General features: G+C 45.8%; 1 protein-coding gene and 2 long non-coding RNA genes across 6 annotated transcripts in view; 2 read left to right on the top strand and 1 right to left on the bottom strand.

Moving 5' to 3' along the window:
• LOC143284962 (putative adenosylhomocysteinase 3) overlaps nucleotides 1–21,665 on the top strand; it is a 339,921-nt gene that overhangs the window by 179,567 nt on the left and 138,689 nt on the right. The gene's annotated exons all lie outside the window — the stretch shown is intronic.
• LOC143284515 (uncharacterized) overlaps nucleotides 1–21,665 on the top strand; it is a 137,763-nt gene that overhangs the window by 75,117 nt on the left and 40,981 nt on the right. For 3 of the 4 annotated variants that reach the window (XR_013055557.1, XR_013055558.1, XR_013055556.1), the window contains 3 exons: nucleotides 9,141–9,431; nucleotides 17,553–17,648; nucleotides 18,046–18,147. This is a non-coding gene — a long non-coding RNA (uncharacterized LOC143284515). The remainder of the gene's footprint in view (nucleotides 1–9,140; nucleotides 9,432–17,552; nucleotides 17,649–18,045; nucleotides 18,148–21,665) is intronic. The other variant, XR_013055559.1, reaches the window with a different exon arrangement.
• LOC143284514 (uncharacterized) overlaps nucleotides 1–21,665 on the bottom strand; it is a 106,226-nt gene that overhangs the window by 47,854 nt on the left and 36,707 nt on the right. The window lies entirely within an intron of this gene.

Below are 21,665 nucleotides of genomic sequence, written 5' to 3'. Positions count from 1 at the left end.
TGTGTGTGTGTGTGTGTGCGTGCGTGTCCTTCATATCCTACTTTCTGTAGTAAGTGGGAGCGCACGAACAGCCAGCCTTATAACTTATGCACAGCAACGCAAGCAGTTTCCATGGAAACATAGCCAGGACGTGATTCAAAGTTTAAACACGGGTCCACACTAAACCACCGTTCGAGACGAGAGAGAAACACACACACACGGAGACAGACAGATAAATGGACAGGGGAAACGGGAGGAGGGAAGGGCGGAAGAGGTTGGGGGAGGTGCGCGGGGGGGGGGGGGGGGGGGGGGGGGGTAGGAGGGGTCAGCGCTGACCACACATAAGCAGTCAAAGAGATGGAATCGAGCCGGGTGAACTAAGAGACCCATCATCCACACTAATGGCAGAGTGATCAACCACCTCAGGGACAGTCACTGGAACCACAGACAGAGAGAAAGAGATACAGAGATACAGAGAGAGAGAAAGAGACACACAGAGAGGGGGAGAGAGCAAAGCTAGACACACGGGGAGAGAGAAAGAGAGAGAGACAGAGAGAGAGAGAGAGAGCAGTATCAAGTACGAGAAACAGGGGGAGAACTAAAGACAGGAACGTGGCACAAACTATCCGACTTCGTTTCACACACAGACCATCCACCAAGCACAAAATAACAGCCTTTCGCGGAGAAAAAAAAAAAAAAAAGTCGGACAACAGACTGACTAATGTCACGATGGCGTGTGCCATCCCGTGGTTACGTTTTACTGGCTTCTGCTTTACAGTTCGTTTTAAAACTCTCTCTCACACGCACGCACGCACGCACGCACACGCACCACTTTCTGCCAGTTACATAGTTTTTTCAGAACTACCCGGTTCTAAAACAGCATGCGACTCAGAACGGACTCCCCCCAACCGTTGCAACTACTAAGAAGAATTGCATTATTGTTGTTGTTGTTGTTGCTGTAAATATTATCATTGATATCACTGTTGTTGTTGTTGTAAATATCATCATTGATATCACTATCATTATTATAAGTAGAAGTCGTGGTTTGAGAAGAATCCCTGTAAATCTGCACAGTACAAAAAAAAAAAAAAGGGGGGGGGGGTGAGGGTAATGTCTGTAACCTCCCCTCTCCACCCAATACAAGACTGTTTTTTCACGGTTCGTTCACCTACAGGTATGTTCTCCAGAAATATCTGCTTCGTACAATTCTGGAATGCGTTTGGTGTTGCTGTAAGAAAAAAAGAGAAAAAAAATCAATTTACACTGATGATAATATCACAACGTAACAGACCAAGCATGCATGCACCCAATTCTTAGCATCACTTAGGTAAGAGGGCGGGGGGGCGGGAGAGAGTAGTTTTGAACCAGTGACTTCGGAGTTGATGACCGCATCACTGGTATTAATTATCCTGTCATATCATTCATACTGTACATGACTAAGCGCGTTGGGTTACGCTGCTGGTCAGGCATATCTGCTTGGCAGATGTGGTGTAGCGTATATGGATTTGTCCGAACGCAGTGACGCCTCCTTGAGCTACTGAAACTGAACTGTACCTGAAAGAAAGTTCCTGAATGGTGGTGCCAGGGAAAAACAGCACAGGATCCCCCCACCCCGCCCCCCCCCCCCCCCCCCCCCCACCCCCCCCCCCCGTCTTTCGCTCTCTCTCTCACTCTGTTTCTCTTCCTCTGTCTCTCCCTTTCGCTCTCTCTCTCTACCCCCTCTCACACACAGATTCTCTCTCTCCCTCTCTCTATCATGTTCTCTCTCTGTCTCTCTCTCTCCTTCTGTCTCTCTCCCCTTCTCGGTGGCTAAGTGCTCCTAGAGTAAATGGACGCTGCATCCAAGAAACGTGTTTTTATGGGTTTGATGGTCGGGTGGTTCTTGTCTTTTTGATCATTTTGATCACTGTGACGATCCCCCCCCCCCCCATCCCCCCCTCTTCTTTCTTCGTCTGTCGTGAGATCTGTCTTTCGGGCTGATGGGCAGAAACGTCCGCACCCCCCCCCCCCCACCCCCCTTCTTTCTTCGTCTGTCGTGAGATCTGTCTTTCGGGTTGATGGGCAGAAACGTCCGCACCCCCCCCTTCTCCCCCCCCCCCCCCCACCCCCCCTTCTTTCTTCGTCTGTTCGTGAGATCTGTCTTTCGGGCTGATGGGCAGAAACGTCCGCACCCACCCCCCGCCCCCCACCCCCCCTTCTTTCTTCGTCTGTCGTGAGATCTGTCTTTCGGGCTGATGGCCAGAAACGTCCGCACCCCCCCCCCCCCCCCCCCCCCCCCCCTTCTTTCTTCGTCTGTCGTGAGATCTGTCTTTCGGGTTGATGGCCAGAAACGTCCGCACCCCCCCTCCCCCCCCCTTCTTTCTTCGTCTGTCGTGAGATCTGTCTTTCGGGTTGATGGGCAGAAACGTCCGCACCCCCCCCCCCCCCCCACCCCCCTTCTTTCTTCATCTGTCGTGAGATCTGTCTTTCGGGTTGATGGCCAGAAACGTCCGCACCCCCCCCCCCCCCCCCCCACCCCCCTTCTTTCTTCGTCTGTCGTGAGATCTGTCTTTCGGGTTGATGGACAGAAACGTCCGCACCCCCCCTTACCCCCCCCCCCCCACCCCCCCTTTCTTTCTTCGTCTGTCGTGAGATCTGTCTTTCGGGTTGATGGGCAGAAACGTCCGCACTCCCCCCCCCCCCCCCCCCCCCCCTTCTTTCTTCGTCTGTCGTGAGATCTGTCTTTCGGGTTGATGGACAGAAACGTCCGCACCCCCCCCCCCCCCACCCTTGTAGTTCTCACAGAACATCTAGATGATTCTTTTTTCCTCTGTATTTTCTCTGGATTCCGCCTATATTGCTCTTCTTTTATTTTATTTTATTTTTTTCAATTTCTTTTTCTTTGCTTTAGAGATAGATAGATAGACAGATAGACACACAGACAGCCAGAGACAGATAGACAGATAGCTATCAGATAGAATATAGACAGACAGACAGATAGGTAGATATCAGATAGAATATAGATAGATAGATAGATAAACAGGTAGATGGATGGACATATATCACATAGAATATAGACAGACAGACAGACCAGACAGATAGATAGATAGATAGATGGATAAATGGACAGACAGATGTGTATGAGCCGTCCCGAGGGCGAGATCCAACCATCCGTCGTGGATGATGATGATGATGATGGTGGTGGTGGTGGTGGTGATTCTGGTGGCGTTGATGTCGGGGGGGGGGCAAGTTAAGTATGTCCGAGGCACGTGAAGACTTGGACCAGGCCAACAAGACGAGACAAAGGACCAGTACCAGTAGTAAGTAGGAGAGAGGGGGACCCAGGGGGAAACGGTGATGAAGGAAGTGAAGGACAAAGAGGGGGGAGGGGGTAGAGAGGGGGGGGGGGGAGCTCTTCCGAAATGTGACCAGTGAGTGGTTGTTGGTGGGTGAAGGAGAAGACGCGAGTACCTTTTTTTTTTTTTTTCTCTGATCAAACCGCTGCTATCGCCTAAATCTGCCTCCCCCCCCAATCCCCCCCCTCCCACCCACCCCCCCTTCCCCCCCACACAAATCCCCGAGCCATACCACGCCCCCTTAACACCCCCACCTCTCACCCCCTTCCTCTTTTTTTGTTTCCAGTCCCCCGTTTCCAGCTGTCCTGATTATTCCAAAATACCCTGGCGGCGGCCAGACGACTGGTTGGTTGGTTGGTTGGTTGGTTGGCGGGGCTGGCTAGGCAGCGAGCGAGAGAAGTCATGAATCCATTTTTCGGCAGTGTGTGTGTGTGTGTGTGTGTGTGTGTGTGTGTGAATATATATTTGTACTACATATAATATACACATACACACAGAGAGTGAGTGAGAGAGGAAAATCCACTGACGCAGAGAATGTTTTCTTCAAACTGTGATACCTTTTACGTACAACAGCGAAAAGCAGACCACACACATACAAACGCGCACGCGTGCGCGCGCGCGCGCACACACACACACACACACACACACAGGGAAGGAGAATGGGAAGACAGAGCGAGAAAGAAGCGTAATATAGTGACAGACACACACAAACACACACAACCTTGGCCACATGGCCCCCAAGAAACAAACCTACATCGATCTCCGTCACAGCAGTGCAACTATCGATCATAAAAAAAAAAATTTAAAAAAATAAATAAATAAAAAGAGGGATAGAAAATATAAAGAATGGGAAAAAGAAAGGGAACAATAACGATATGGAAACTTCTTCCTATACATCTATGGCACTTTTTTTTAACATTTTATTGTGTGTATAACAGTTTACGTGGTTTTTTTTTTATGTCAATACTGAAGAATTGCAACAAAACAGTCAGCTTCGCAAAGTGAGTCTCCTCTCATGCGTACGAGGGTCTCTTTGTGATTGTGTATTGACCTATGTACATCGATAATCTGTGTGTGCGTGTGAGTGTGTGTGTGTGTGTGTGTGTGTGCGTGTGTGGGCGCGCGCGCGCGCGTGCATGATTCCTGCGCAGGCGCTTAAAGAATGTGGGTGACATGTTAGTAGGCGACACAGGACTGGCCGCGCAGTGAAGCCAACGATCTGTCTGGGGTCTGGTCCACACACAGTCCACTTTCCTAAAGATCTACATTTCATCCCTCTCCCTCTTCGTCTTCTTGGCACCCAGACTGTTTCAATTACACCCCCCAACGTCCCCTACCCCCCAACAACCACCCACCCCTAACCCCCACCCCCACCGGTTTTTTGTTTTGTTTTTTTTTCCTTTTCCCATTCTCCTTCAGGAAGGCCGACACAGATCAATATTTTTCTTCGGAAAAGGGAGGAAAAAAGAAGAAGAAGAAGAAAAAAAAATCATCACCATTATAATCATACGATCATCATATAACAGTACTACTAATGTTGATGATTATGATGATGATAAAATATAGAAAAGGCTACAACTTTTTTTTTCTTTTTTTTTTTTTTTCATATGACGGGAAAGCATTAATCAGGTTTTAGCGCACTGAAATGGGTTTGCACATTTGTTTAAAAATTCTTTTTATTTTATTTTATTTTTTAAGTAACACTACTTTCCTTCTCCTCGTCCCCCCCCCCCCCCCTCCTTTCCGCCCCCCCCCCTCTCTCTCTCTCTCTCTCTGTACACACACACACACACACACGCATCCTCCCAACAACCCAAATAACCCACGGATACCAACAACGAGAGGTATTATAATTATACACATATACAAAAGAAATATATATATATATTTTTCTAAAAAAAGAAACGGCCCTCAAACGAGAAGCGACCCAGCAGAAATAACACAGCAATAAAACGGCCATCAACTGAGCCGTACGGGGGGAAAGCAGAGACACTTTGAGTTTTGACCCACTGTCCTGACATCCATCATCCAATGACAAAACCTACCTGTACACACACACGTGTGCAAGCTAAAATTCTGCGTTTTTGCAGCTGCGGCTGCACCACTTGAGTTTATCATTATACAGAGATCAGATGGGGGTGGGGGGGGGGGGGGGGGGGAGTGAGCGGAGGGATAGACACACACACACAGACAAACACAGGGACGACAGAGAGGTATTCAGACAGACAGGAAGTCACAGACACACAGAGACAGACAGATAGAGAGAGAGAGAGAGAGAGAGAGAGAGAGAGAGACAGAGAGAGAGAGAGAGAGAGGCAGACATACAACCACACAGAAAGTCAGACAGACTACGGTTGATGTAGATATATACGTCTCTCTCTCTCTCTCTCTCTCTCTCTCTCTCTATATATATATATATATATATATACACACACACATATAAACATATATATATATATATATATATGATGTATATGTCCACAGGTACACATACATAAACCGGGGAATTATAAGAGGAAGGATGTGCGTGAAACATGATCAGAATGTGGGATGGGAAGCAAGAGGAAAGGTATGATGAAAAGGGAGAGAGAGAGAGAGAGGGGGGGGGGGGACGAAACGAAACGAAACGAAATTTCATATTACCACAAAGAAAGAAGGGGACAGAGGGATGAAGAGAGACAGAACGAGAGAGAGAGAGACAGAGACAGAGAGAGTTGAGGTTGTGGGGACCTGGAGCTATTACAGGCGTAGAGTGTATTGTTTAACAGTGCAGTACAGCGTTTTACAACGTTGTTTTCAAAGCCGTTTGGACGCGGACGTTGCGTCTAATGATACCACTCACACGTCCGAAAATACCCGCACAGTCACCCACACATACACGCAGAGAATAGGCGGGCAGCATGCATGCATGCACACACACACACACACACAAAGCACGCACGCACACACGCACGCACGCACGCACGCACACACGCACACACACACACACACACACGGGACCAGAAATACATAAACAAACAAGAAATGGCCAAAACAAGACATTGGTTTTAAACTTAAAAAAAAAAAAACAAAAACAAGAAAGTAAAATGTTAAAACAAACAAACAAAATAAAGGAAAAAGTAACAGTTGAAAAACCGGAACGGGTGGAAAATTTAAAAAAAATTACCCTTTCGCCTCCTCCAACAACTACAAGTTGAAAGAAAGAACTAAAAACCACAGACTACACAAGCACGCGCGTGCACACACACACACACACACACACACACACACACACAACAGCAAAGGACTGGGTGGGCAGTAATGATCGGGGAGGGGAGGCAAAAAAGTCGACCGCACAAACAAACGGTCAAGAGTTCAAAAACTGGGAGGTCAAGGTTTATCCACACAAACGCCCCCCACCCCCTCCCTAACCCCACGCCCCCCCCTCCGCCAACACTCCTCCACCTTCCCCCCCCCCACCACCACCCTCACACCCCCACCCCCACCCTCTCCTCCTCCTATGCTTCCTCACACCACTCCCATCCATCACTTTCTCACTCCTTCGCTTTCGCGCACACGCAAGTGAAGAAAGAAGAAGAAAAAAAAAAAAGTTCAAAGCAAGCCGAACTGACGTTGAAGCAAAAAGCAAACACGGAGCTTGAGAGCAACAAGGCCCAGTGCGTTAACTCTCTCCATACGAACGGCGAAAGAGACGACGTTAACAGCGTTTAACCCCAATTACCATCATCAAAATAGTGCAAGCGGAAAGCTCTTACACTGAAGACGTGAATGTTGACAAAGAATACCACAATTCTGACAACGGAAGCTAAATGTTGGGTCATTCAGACACCCACTGGACATCCGATGGGTCTGTGTAGAGGAGAAGAGAGGGCTGGCCGTACTGAGTGAGTTAACATGCGAAAGCAGCCGCAGGGACACAGATCCTGGGGGGAAAAAAAAAAAAAAAATTCTGCACTTCTTTGGGAAAGGAAAACAGCAACTGAGAAACGACATTTTTTTTGGGGGGGGGGGACAGCTGTGTGATTGAGCGTGTGTACATGAATGTGTATGTGTGCGAGCAAAAACAAACAAACAAACAAACAAAAAAAATCGACCCCACCCCCTCCCTCCCAGAATTCTATCGAAATTACCGAATCAACTTTTCACTCTGTTGTAATCTTATCGGTCGATAACACTAATGTAGGCATCATGAACATAAAACGGTTAAGTACTATAACAACACAATCACGCCCGCATGTTAACAGGAGGATGTAATTAGACAACAAATGAGCTGATATCATCATCCAGGTTGGTACGACGAAACAATGGAGGTTGTCCACAACAGTAAAGTTCACGATCGCACGTGCGTGTATATGAGAGCGAGAGAGAGAGAGGGGGGGGGGGGGGGGGGGGGGGGGGGCGGAGAGAGAGGGGGGGGTACGGGGGGTAAAAAAGACAAGAGGCAGACAAAAGACTATCATTAATGAGCAAGACCTTCTGCGAGAGAGAGAGAGAGAGAGAGAGAAAGGAAACAACACGAACAGGAATTCAGTTAATTCTCCAAAAATAAGGTGAAAAACAAAACAGTCCCACTGGTCCGATTACTGCTGAAACACAACACCATCCTCTCGGATGCCGGGTGTAACGTTTCAACCCTCCCATCTCTATACCTCCCCCACAAAAAAAACAAAAAACAAAAAAAAATCTAAACGGTCAAACGAAAATCAACCCAGCGAACTGTACACCTTTGGAGACAAGAGTTTCATATTTTCTTCGCGGAGTCCAGGTTACAAAAAGATCCCGTTTCCAAGGTCCTGAGCCGAAACACAAAGTCTCCAAAATACCCCGGTAAGGCGAGCTAAGATATTAACTTCTGTTGAAAAAGTATAGTATGGACGGTTTTCGTATCAAGAGAAAGAGAGAGAGAGAGAAAGAGAGAGAGAGCGCTAGCGAGTCATGGTATCATCTTTCAATATATATATAGCCGACAAAAAAAGATCTTTAAAAGAGAGAGAGGGAGAGAGAGAGAGAGAGAGAGAGAGAAGAGAGGGGGGGGGGGGAGAGTGAGAGTGTATCACCCCTCATGGAAATAAGTTAGAGGACAGTGGGAGAGAACGAGATAGAAATAGACACAGAAGAGAGATAAGACAATATCTACGGGAAAGAGGAGACAAACTATATTCTTTCACTGCAATGCACAGGACGACATACAATACCACCAAGGAAATATCCTCAGATCCCTTTCTGGTAACGTGATAGGGGGGGGTTCAGGTCACAGCCGGTTAATCATTGACTTGGGAAATCATAGCCACGTTGAGCGGACATGAGCTCAGGAGAAGTCTCGGTGGGTGTTTTTTGTCGTCCCCGAAATGTCTGCATGCAGTAACATGATAATAGCAGCTGCTGCTTGGAGAATAAACGAATTAATTCCTCCCACAAGCGTTGCCAGGTCACAGCAAGCAAACAAGCAAGCAAGCAAGTGCGCAGACGCTCAAGTATGCACGGGCGCGCGCGCACACACACACTCTCACATGCACACACAGAGACCTTAGCCTGCTCAATATGAGAGATAGAAAAAGAAAGAGGGAGGGGCGTGTGTGTGTGTGTGCGCGCGCGCGCGCGTGCGTACGTAAATGAGAGAGAGATTGGGAAGAGACCAACAGCCCAACACATGATCGATTCTCGCAAGATGCACTCGATCTCCCCCGCCCCCCACCCCTTCCCCACCACCCTCTTTCCCCTCTATTCTCAACACACACACACACACACAAATAACAGCATTATCAACCATTCATGTATTCAATCAAGACCAAATCCTCCAACCCTCCTTTCCTTGTTGTCTTCCAGAGAGACAGGACAGGAGGAGGAGGATGGGGGGAGAGAAAGGAAATGGAACCACGGTGCATCAAAAGAAAGACACCACAGCTGGCAGATCCAGTTGAGACACTTGAGAGAGAGGAGGGTGACCCCACGCAGCTTCCTCTGGACCCGGACCCGCCCCCGCCCCAAGGGGAGGAGGACCACCAAAGGCAGCACACCACCTTGCCAGGAGGAGGAGGAGGAGACGAAAATGGAAGATGAGAAGGAAGAAGGGAAAATGGAGGAGGAGGAGGAGGAGGAGGAAATGACGCTGAGCAGGTAAGTAAAGTCAATATTCTTGTATTATTTCCTCTTCGCCTGACCACCTATAGAGAAGCAAAAGCATGGTATCCCCCCCCCCCCCCCCCCCCCCAACCCCTCCATGTCGTTCTCTCTCTCTCTCTCTCTCTCGATATACAAACACTGACACAGGGTTCACAATAACTTGTGGACCACTGGGAAACGCGAACAGTTTTGTTCTTTGGGGGATCATGGTGAAATGATACAAACAGCGATGAATGCAGCAAATGTACGGAGCACCACTCGTTGCCGAAGGTGCCTTCTATTCCCCCCCCCCCCCCCCCCCCCCCCCCCCCACCCACCCCCCCCTCCTCCATTTTTTTTTTTTTTTTTTTTTTTTTTTTTTGCAAAAGAACAATAACAAAAAAACGCCCCCCCCCCCCACTCCACCCAACCACTCGGCCATAAAACCACATCGTTTATAAGCCATAAAATAAATCTCTGTGTCTGGTAGTTTTTTTGTGGGTTTTTTTTCAGTTCCAACTCTGTGTAGTTGTGCACATTCGTATGTGCATGAGAGAGAGAGAGAGAGAGAGAGAGAGAGAGAGAGAGTGCGTGTGTACTGACGATACAATGGCCCACTCTCATATTCAAATAAAATGAGAATCACGTGCTGAGTTCATCTTATGAATCCGTGTATGTCTGTGTGTGTGACACGGTCCCTGCTCATTTTGATATGAAAGAAAATCGTGTGTTGAATTCACCTGATTCTGAAGCGCTCTCTCTCTCTCTCTCCCTCTGGCAACAAAACAATGGCCCCTGCTCATATCAAAATCAACGTGCTTATTTAAGCCTCTCTCTCTCTCTCTCTGCCCCCCCCCCCCCCCCGGCCCCCCCCCCCCCCCCCCCACCGCCCCCCCCCAAGACACTGTGCTGAGTTAATCTTCTGAATCTGTGTGTGTGTGTGTGTGTGTGTGTGTGCGCGCGCGCGTGTCCGTGTGTGTATTGACAGAATCATTCAGCTGTCCCTTATATCGCAGTAAACGATTGTCACGTGCTGAATTCATCTTCTGACTCTCCCTGCACATCCCTCTCTCTCTCTTTTCCTCAATGTGTGTGTGTGTGTGTGTGTGTGTGTGTGTGCTTGCTTGCTGACAACACTGCACTGGCTCCTGCTCATATCGAAAAAGACGAGAATCACATGCTGATAGAATAGAAACTGATAGAATAATAATAACATTCGGTTGACACATTTCTAATAATTCTCCTTGAGTTAAAAGAAGGATAAGTGGAAATTAAAAAAACAATTTTTTTTAAATCGTGATTCCTCGCTTTGAGTGAGAAAGAAAGGGATGGAGGGAGAGACAGATACAGAGAGAATGACAGACAGACAAAGAGAGAGACAAGAGAGACAGACACCGAAAAAGTCTGAAGTCAAACCTCGGGGAGAGAGGGAGGGGGGGGGGAGAGAGAGAGAGAGAGAGAGGGGGGGGGGAACCAAACCGCTTTATCCAAAGTTCCTGAATATTATTCAGTTCAGCTCAGTTCCAAGCCGTACCCATTCATTTTCCAGCAGTCCATCTGAACTGACAAGAGCCTTGGGCAGCAAACGCATCCATCACCCACACCCTCTCACCACACCCTGTGAATAATGGACGAGGGTGTGTTTTTTCGTTCCGAGCTCTTGTGGAGAACACTGTTGTGAATTGGGATTTGGCAGCAAGTTCGGCCAGGTATAAATCTATAGATATGCCTGAAACTGTTTTTGTTTTGTTTTGTGTTTTCAATGACAGATTATCTACCGTCCTTAACTCCAAACTCTTCATCAGTTCAACATTCTTCTGTGCAAGAAGAAAACATCGCTGTTCCTTTCCACCACCCCCACCACCACCACCCTTTTTTTTTCTTTTCTTTTTTTCTGCAACAACTCCGGCCAAACGTTTACATGTATACATCACTGGAGAAATAAATCCAGTTTGTGATCTAACACCTCTCGCCGCACCCGTGAATTATGTAAGAGGGTGTGTTTTTTTTGTTTCACGTTCTTGTCGAATGCACTGTTGTGAAATGGAGTTGGCAACTAATTCGGACATCTATATATACACTTGGGTTTTTTCTCTCTTTCTTTCTTTTCTTTTTTTTCTTCTTTCATTCTTTCTTTCCCAATGACATTATCTAGAATCTTAAGCACAAGACGCTTCATCAGCTCATTCTTTCTGTGCGAGAAGAAAATATCGCTACATTTCCGTGTTTTTTTTTTTCAAAAACAATTTGAGAACACACATACATCATTAGAGAAACAACTGAAGATTGTAATCAACCAAATGGATGGATGCACCCGTGAAAAATGCACGAGGATGTTTTCTGTTCCACGTTCCTCGTCGAGCGCGCTGTTCCGAAATGTTTGGGATTTTTTTTTTTTTTTTTTTTTTTTTTTTTTTTTTTTTAATGACACACTATCTAAAATCTTTCACTGAACTCTTTATCAGGCCACCCTCTTTGTGTGCAAAAAAAAAGAGAAAACATCACCCTTCCCTCATTTTTCCAACAACGACACGAGAAAACTAACATAATTTCTGGACAAATAACTTGAGATTGTGCCGGGCTGAACAGAGACAAGTGGCCGACACTTTTTTTTTTTACTTCAATAATTTCCACACGGAGTGAAATCTTTTCCTGCCATAATGGAAACTTCCACGCCTCATCCGGTGTGAGAGAAAAGCGATGTCTTCTCCTTAGCTTTAGGGTGTGTGCATGCCCTAAATTCAACGTGATCTGTCCAAATAAACAGCGGGTCTCACTGAACACCCACTCTAAATTTTAAAGGTTTTTTTTTTTCCCTGTGTGATGTGATGTGATGTGTTTCTTCCTCAGATGTGAAAACAGCAAACAGTAAGGGGGGCGGGGGGGGCGGGGGGGGGGGGGGCAAATTAGGGTCAGGGATAGGCAATCGCGCACACATGGATGCAAGATGTAGCTTCTCCTCACCCCCACCCCACCCCACTTTGTGTGTGTGTGTGTGTGTGTGTGTGTGTGTTTTCCTTCGCAAGGTTCACTTGCGTGGGAAGCGAATTGTGTGCACGTGCGTCAATTCCCTACTTTGACACCCCTGATTCTTACATTTCGGTCAGCCTTCCTGGAGAGAGAGAGAGAGAGAGAGAGAGAGAGAGAGAGAGTTTTTGTTTTTTGTTTTGCTTTGTTTGAATACTGCTGGAGTTCTGAGCGCTCTTCTTCCCCGAGAGAATCCACGAACAGTTGTATCGCAGAATACAGGTTCGTAAAATGTCATTTCACTGATCACCGTGCTTCTTGCAAAAATGTTCAGCAAAAAAAAAGCTGTGGAATAATGTTGCCTGTACTCATTTTCTTTCCCCTCCCTTCTGTTCTCCTTTTTTTTTTTTTCTTGTCTTTCGTATGCAATGGCATAAAACCATGAAGGTTACGTGATACACCTTGGCAACTCCAGGCCAAGATTCTCACTGTAGAAACACGATACTGCTGCTGCTGCTGCTGCTGTTAATGATGACGTTGATGATAACAAATCAATAACAGGACTGATATCTTAACTCCTATCGACCTGTTGAGCTCACATAGCTCACAGACTACCAAGAAAAACTAACTGCTACTGGCTTTCACAGCGGAAAGCCATGCAGTAGATTTTCTCTCCGCAGTAACTTACCCCTGACCTTGTTACTGACGCAAGAACCATTTGCCTGTGACTATGTCTGTGAACTAATCACACGTATTGACCACATTGGAAAAAAAAGGGGGTGGGTTGGGGAGGGGTGGGGGTGGGGGCAGCTTTTGGGCAAAGGATGAATACTGACCTTAAGAATCTTCATTATTTTCTTTCTTCTTTTTTTTCCCCATTTTTACAAGAGCACTGCATTACTGTTGTACGACTAAGAGAATACCTATTTTCTATCCTTTAAACTAGTCGTTGGTATTCTTCGTCTTCTTAATTTTCATTTCCTTTTTTTATCAGTCTATTTGTTTATCTATCTATCTATCTATCTATCAAATTATTCAATATTTTGTCTTCATCCGAAGATCTTGGAAACGGAACACTCGAGGACACAATGTCATGGCATTTAGATCAACCAGGATTGGCCAATCAATCTCCAAGCAATGCGTTCGTTTGTCTGATACCGTGATTATCTTGTCCTTCTATCGTTCAAAGGCTGTCTCTGTTTCATGTGCCATTAACATTTCCTGCTCAGCTGCCCTTTTAAACAGAGTTCCACAAACCTGTGGCAAGCTCCACATAGTGTACCAAAAAAAAAAGAAGATAAAATGAAGATAAATAAAAAGAATTTTACACATATATATATATTTTTCTCTTTAAGGATGATTTCCACCAAGGAATTACAAGACCAGAAACGTACGTACACACAGGCAGACACACAAACACACACACACACACAGCGCAAACAGTGAGCATTATGTGTCGCATCGATTGACGTCACAATCCTGTCTGCATGAGTTCTAAACAGCTGTCACATTAAACATTCAAGTAATGTCTAGCTGAACATGAGCGCGAGCGCGCACACACACACACACACACACACACACACACAGAGTGACCGGCGGGGAGGAGGGGGGGGGGGGAGAGAGTGAGGGAGAGGGGGAGGAGACATCAAACTAACCCCTGGTGACGATCGCAGCGTGTCCTTTTCCAAACGACCTTCTTTACAGTTTTACAATCTGCAACAGTTCCGTTAACTGTTGCTGCACATTGATTTTTAATTTACATGCTAAAAAAAAAAAAAATACAACTTGTGGACAGACAGATATACCCAGCATCCTCAAACAAAACAGCTGGAGAATAAGAACAACAACAACAGTAACAACAGCAACAACAACAACAACAACAAGAGGAACTAGAACAAGAAGAACGAGAAAATGATAAATATGGACAAGAACAATGAAAACAAGAATAAAAGTACGTACAATAGCGAAAAACAAAGGGAGAAAAAAAAAAGAAAAAGAAAACTGCGCCACTTTTAGGGGGGGGGGGGGGGTGGGGGGGTTGTTTGTTTTGTTTGTATGGAGGGGAAAAAAAAACACGGAAAGAAAATTTAATTTAAGAGAATGTTAGAAAACAAAACAACATAAAACAACGACCGAAAATGACAAACAAAAACATCGATGATGTTTCCCTCCAACCCCACCCCACCTAATTCTCGCTTCTTCTTTTTTCTCTCTCCCCCCCCCCCCCCCCCCCCCCCCCCCCCACCCATTGCATGCAGGTCATGGAACACCAGCACATTTCTTCCCTCTCGAGCTTTTCTACATCTAGGCCCCATGAGTTAGACTAGAGAAACAATCACAGTAATAATTCACCACCATCCACCGCCACTACACCTCAACACGAGGACCTCTCTCTCCCCAACAGCCCCTAGCACACACACACACACACACACACACACACACACACACCACACCACACCACGATCCTCTGGGGCCCTCCTCCTCTTTCCTCCCTCTCTCTCTCTCTCTCTCTCTCTCTTCTGGCTTACACTTCAGTGTGGGCAAACTCCAGTCCAAGCCTGCTCCTCTTCCCTCCTCTCATCCTCCTCCTCTTCTTCCGATAGTAGTTCTTCACATTTCCCCCCAAAAAAAGTGACACTCAATAATAGATCACAGTAACTCGTTAAAAACCAGGGGCTGTGAGGGGGTGGGGGTGGGGAGTTTGGGGGGGGGGGGGAGAGAGAGAGAGAGAGAGAGAGGGAGACCACACTACTTACTATAATCTTTTTAATTCCGTCCTCAGGGATGAGAGAAAGGGAGGTAGCGAGGGAGCAGAACTAGAAGGAGAGAGGGGCAGGTGTGTGTGTGTGGGGGGGGGGGGGGTTAAAGGCAGGGAGTGGGGTGGACGACGAGTGTCACGTGCTCTTCAAAAACACCGCCAAGGACAGAGAAAGGACACAAGAGACAGAGAAAGACAAGACAGACAGAAACAAAGAGAAAGAGAGAGAGGAGACAGAGACAAAGAGAAAGAAGACACAGATGAGACAAAGAGAAAGAAGACAGACACAAAGAGATAGGAGACCGAGACAAAGGGAAAGAAGACAAAGAGAAAGAAGACAGAGACAAAGAGATAGGAGACCGAGACAAAGAGAAAGAAGACAAAGAGATAGGAGACCGAGACAAAGGGAAAGAAGACAAAGAGAAAGAAGACAGAGACAAAGAGATAGGAGACCGAGACAAAGGGAAAGAAGACAAAGAGAAAGAAGACAAAGAGAAAGAAGACAGACACAAAGAGATAGGAGACCGAGACAAAGGGAAAGAAGACAAAGAGAAAGAAGACAAAGAGAAAGAAGACAGACACAAAGAGATAGGAGACCGAGACAAAGGGAAAGAAGACAAAGAGAAAGAAGACAGAGAGAAAGAAGACAAAGAGAAAGAAGACAGAGAGAAAGAAGACAAAGAGAAAGAAGACAGAGACAAAGAGATAGGAGACCGAGACAAAGGGAAAGAAGACAAAGGGAAAGAAGACACAGAGAAAGAAGACAGAGACAAAGAGATAGGAGACCGAGACAAAGGGAAAGAAGACAAAGAGAAAGAAGACAGAGACAAAGAGATAGGAGACCGAGACAAAGGGAAAGAAGATAAAGAGAAAGAAGACAGACACAAAGAGATAGGAGACCGAGACAAAGGGAAAGAAGACAAAGAGAAAGAAGACAAAGAGAAAGAAGACAGACACAAAGAGATAGGAGACCGAGACAAAGAGAAAGAAGACAAAGAGAAAGAAGACAGACACAAAGAGATAGGAGACCGAGACAAAGGGAAAGAAGACAAAGAGAAAGAAGACAAAGAGAAAGAAGACAGAGACAAAGAGATAGGAGACCGAGACAAAGAGAAAGAAGACAAAGAGAAAGAAGACAGACACAAAGAGATAGGAGACCGAGACAAAGGGAAAGAAGACAGAGACAGACAGCAGACCGAGACAAACAGAGAGGAGACAGAGACAGAGGTCGCCAGTCAGTCGACAAGGTCAAAACCCCACAAAAGTCACCCCACCAAATGCACTCAGAACAGAACACAGGTTTACACAGAATGGGAAAAAAACCAACAGTTATCGAACCGACAGCCCCGAGAGGTGAGGATTTATTGGCTCTCTCGAGCCCCAAGAGTAGATCCGAGCTGGAGAACCCTGGACGACTCCCTCTTCTGGCGACACACGCTCTCCACCAGATTAGAGACACAGACAAAGAGGGGGGTGGTAAATCTGACACCTAGTCCCGAAAGAGGAATCTTCGGTGATAAGCGAAGTGACACACAATGCAATATAAGCGAGCCAGTACATGTTCCGAGTCTGGAACAGAAGATGGCTTGCGCTGGTGACCAAAAGAGAAGTGCGCCCACTCAATGGATAAGCAAAAGGGGCAGAGTTATCCAACAAAAGAAAGAAAGAGGGAGAGAAAGAGTAAAATACACAACACAGAAAATCTAAGTATGCACCATATATCACCGAGGGTAACTAAAAATCAAATCAATCAAAAAGGAAAACAAAACTTCAGAAAAAGCATGACTTAAAGTGCTACACTTTGAGATGTGACAATACACTGAAGTATCATAATTTATAGGCAGCGTGAACCAGTGCACATAAAACCCACAGAAGCAATACAATGAATAAAACTTTTTCTTTTTCTTTTTTTTAAAAAGTCTTCTTGGTGGTGTTTTGTTCAACTTCATTCGTCAATAAAAGGAAGAAGAAAAAAGAAAGATGGAAATGCTTCTTGACTGTTCTTTAACGTTTATGTTTCCCTAAAAAGAAAGTCACGTCCTACCGAATTTTCTCGTCACTGCTGTTGTCATCTTTCTGACTTTCACAATCGCCGGGGACTTACGGACATGGCTATCACCTTAATACTGATTGACTGGGGTGAAGCTGAGCTGAGCGCAGTTTTCAAGCACAGTCATCCTTGTTGTTGCAGGAAGGGCTGTGGCCCATTCTGCAGTTCAGTCTCACACCCTGTGATCAGAAACAGCACTCAGAAAGAGAACTGGGAATCGAGTCGTGTCAAACAGAACCAAACTGGAAGGTGGCAATATCGATGTGTTATCATTATTATTGTCATCATCATCATCATCATTATCATCAGTGATTCTTCGTATTCTTATCTTTAATCACGTGTAAGAGATGCTCTGTTCCAGGACTTTAAAAAAAATGACTGAGTGATAGAAGACTGCAGAATGGACTGCTCAAAGTACACGACCGTCTCTTTCCACGAACATGAGCGTCGTCTTTAGGTAAGGAGTCGTTGATAATTCTCTCCCCTTTCTCTGTGTATGTCCACCTTCCTGCATGTGAATGATCGAAGGTGATGGTGGTGTTTTGTTCAACTTCATTCGTCAATAAAAGGAAGAAGAAAAGAGAAAGATGGAAATGCTTCTTAACTGTCCTGTAACATTTACGGTCCCCTTAAAAAAAATTTTAAAAAATAAAAAGTCACGCCCTACCAAATTTTGTTGTTGTCGCTGTTGTTATCTTTCTGACTTGCACAATCGACGGAGTCGTGTCAAACAGAAGCAAACTGGAAGGTGGTAATATCGATGTGTTATTATTATTGTCATCATCATCATTATCATCAGTGATTCTTCTTCGTATTCTTATCTTTAATCACGTGTAAGAGATGCTCTGTTCCAGGACTTAAAAAAAAAAAAAAATGACTGGGTGATAGAATACTGCAGAATGGACTGCTCAAAGTACACGACCGTCTCTTTCCACGAACATGAGCGTCGTCTTTAGGTAAGGAGTCGTTGATAATTCTCTCCCCTTTCTTTCTCTGTCTGCGTCCACCTTCCTACAAAAAGTAACATGTGAATGACCGAGTATTTTGTATCTAACGTAATAATCTATATTCTTGTGACAGTACTTGAAAGACGAGGCCAGACGGGCAAATATGCATATAGCTATCCAGAAAAAAGAGCTCTGTACAACTGTCACTGGGGAAAAGTCAATAATTTCAACTGGAAACATCCCCTGCCCAACCGCTCTCATAATGCGGAGGAGACAGAATGCATACTGCCCACCCATCTTAAGGAATCATTTGGCAGAAAGAAGACCTTGTCTTCCCTTTATGCATGGGCAGGTAAGAAAAGGATGTGGATGTATGTGAGCGCGCGCGCGCGCGTGTGTATGAAATTGAAATAAATTGATTGATCTTTTCCACAGGTTTACAAGGCAGGTATAGTATGAGAAGCTCTGCATTCGAAACGTGTTGGAAAAGCATTTATGTGAGCCGTGACGCTCCGTTCGTGTCATTGTGAACGATGCGGAAGTAACGGGGTAGGGGGTGGTGGGGGTGAGTTGCGTGGGGAGGGATGGAGAGGACTGAAGATGCGCCCTAAGGGGGGGGGCGGGGGGGTGTAAAACACAACAACACGGCCTATCCATTTTTCCTCTCTCTTATGATAATGACTGGGTGTGCTGGCGACTGATCCGATTTCCACACTGGCGACCATGACACGCGATGAGGACGTCCTTCTTGATAACCATCTGACATCACGGCGCTGCTGGGACAAAACAGGAACTTGAGAAGGCTCGCTTTGTGTTTTAACAGAATAGGTCTTGAAACTTAAACGGTGTGTGTGTTTGAGAGAGACAGACAGACAGACGCTGAAAGAGAGAGAGAGAGAGAGAGAGAGAGAGAGAGAATTCACTCATAGATAGGCCAAGGCCCCTTATGAAGGTGTATGTAAACATAATACAATGCAAACACCATAGTGCAAAACATATGGAAAACGTGATATAACATCAGTTCCAAATGAAAGCTAGCCTAGCTACGAAACATAATGTATGAGAATCAGTATTCTCATGACGTAATGGTTTCCCTGACTTTAGACTTTCAAAGCTTTATATAAATACAAAGCAAGGTTTCTAACAATTTCGTAGGAGGTTGAAGACATTAATAGGTTCAAGAGAGAAACAGAGACAGAGAGAGAGACAGACAGAGAGAGAGAGAGAGAATGAATGAATGAATGGTTTATTCATTTATAGGCCATTGCCCCTTATGAAAGGGTGTCACAAATTCTTCATGGACATCGCATCGTGCATTGAAAAATGACATTCGTTCAGATAACATAAATATATCATGCCTTATTTCTAATTAATATGCCCTCACCTTAGTAACACATAATACACATCATGAAACATATTGTATTCAATTGACATTTATACACATAAAGGATATATGATATACGCTAAATAATAACTCTTACATGCGTGGCTAATAACGATCAATTACATTATACACATCGTCGACAGAGAGAGAGAGAGAGAGGACAGAGACGGAGAAGGGCAAGACTATCACCCTCCCGACCGCCATTCCTTGTTCTAATTTACTCGCTCCAAAGGTCGGGGATTGGAATCATGAAATTGGAAACACGGTTACCGCCCACAGCTGGATCGCCATTCCCTTCCTCATGTCGAAAGCGGCGCGTTCCCCCTTGTACTGACTGATTTGTTCAACTTTCCGTCTTTTCGCGCTACTGTTTGTCCACCTTCAATAAATTATACACATAATTATGCGCACTGCCCTCAGCTCATATCAAAAGGATACGGTAAGACCAAGCGGATGCTCAACGGTGAGCTCCAAGGATTCTTCTACTAATTTCAAGCCACAAACTCAGAAGTCCAGACTGCGTAATGAGGGGCTCGTTAATAATAGGGTTTGCTGTCCGCCTATTTTGTTAACCTATTAACGACATGGGGCCGCATGGTCTGTACTGAATAAAACATCCGTGTCTCCCCCCCCCCCCCCCTCCCCCTCCCCTCCTCTCCCTCCCTCTCCTCGCAATCTCGCTTTTCATTTCCTTTTTCTTTCATCCTTTCTTTCTTGACCTTGTAAACCAGGACTGGGGTGGGAAAATGAAAAGCATCATTGTAAAATTTGTGATTATCGCAGTGCCCTTGTAAAATATTTTTTCGTTGCATTTCTCCCCTCCCTCGTCCTGTATCCCCCAACACACACACACACACACACACACACACAAACAAGCACGAACGAACGCACATGCGAGTTCACACACACACACACACACATACCCCATCTCCCCCAAGAATGAACAAACTGATCACCGACGCACTGACCAGCGACTCTTGCCCTCTCTATCTGGTCCACCAAAAACCCACACCGAGTTCTGCTAATGAGGTAAAGCTATCCGAACGTTTCCACCTCGCGGTGTTTACTTGTCATCCCAATCACACGCACATGCCACGCACGTGACACTCGGAACTGCCGATTCATTACGTAAGGTCTGAACACATCATTAACTTCGCCCCGCTGATCCATAGCTTGACAAAACCAACAACAACCAAAACTGCTGCCGAATGAAGAATCTGGCGAGCCGGAAGTTCGAAACGATCTCTCGCAAACCGTCATATAATCTTCACGTCTTTCTCCCTGTGTGTTTTGTTGCAACAACAACTACTGACACAGCAACATCATTAGCAACAACGCACGTGCGCATGTACACGTGCGCTGGAATAGTTATGTGCGTCGCATGCAACAAACCTGAGCGTGCATGCGTATGGCAGCGTTTTTCCACTAAGAAACTGTAAAATTTCACGGCAGCGGTATATTCTAGCGGTGTTAGTCTTACTTCCGAAAATATCAGTTCTTCGATGCCTTTACCGAGGCTGTTAAATTTTAACGAAGAGACCGTGTGGTCTGCTGCAGAGACTGTTGTATTAATGTTCACTTTACTTCTGTCTCCTATAATCAATATCGAAGGGAAAGAGAGAGAGGAATGGAACACACACGCACATGCTACGCACGTGACACTCGGAACTGCCGATTCATTACGGTCTGAACACATCATTAACTTCGCCCGCTGATCCACAGCTTGACAAAACCAACAACAACCAAAACTGCTGCCGAATGAAGAATTTGGCGAGCCGGAAGTTTGGAACGATCTCTCGCAAACCGTCATATAATCTTCAGGTCTTTCCCCCTGTGTGTTTTGTTGCAACAACAACTACTGACACAGCAACATCATTAGCAACAACGCACGTGCGCATGTACACGTGCGCTGGAATAGTTATGTGCGTCGCATGCAACAAACCTGAGCGTGCATGCGTATGGCAGCGTTTTTCCACTAAGAAACTGTAAACTTTCACGGCAGCGGTATATTCTAGCGGTGTTAGTCTTACTTCCGAAAATATCAGTTCTTCGATGCCTTTACCGAGGCTGTTAAGTTTTAACGAAGAGACCGTGTGGTCTGCTGCAGAGACTGTTGTATTAATGTTCACTTTACTTCTGTCTC

This window comes from Babylonia areolata, chromosome 8 (assembly GCF_041734735.1).
Source record: "Babylonia areolata isolate BAREFJ2019XMU chromosome 8, ASM4173473v1, whole genome shotgun sequence".
NCBI classification, from domain to species: domain Eukaryota; kingdom Metazoa; phylum Mollusca; class Gastropoda; order Neogastropoda; family Buccinidae; genus Babylonia; species Babylonia areolata.
The sequence above is the reverse complement of the archived record's forward strand: the minus strand, read 5'-3'. Positions and strand labels throughout refer to the sequence as shown.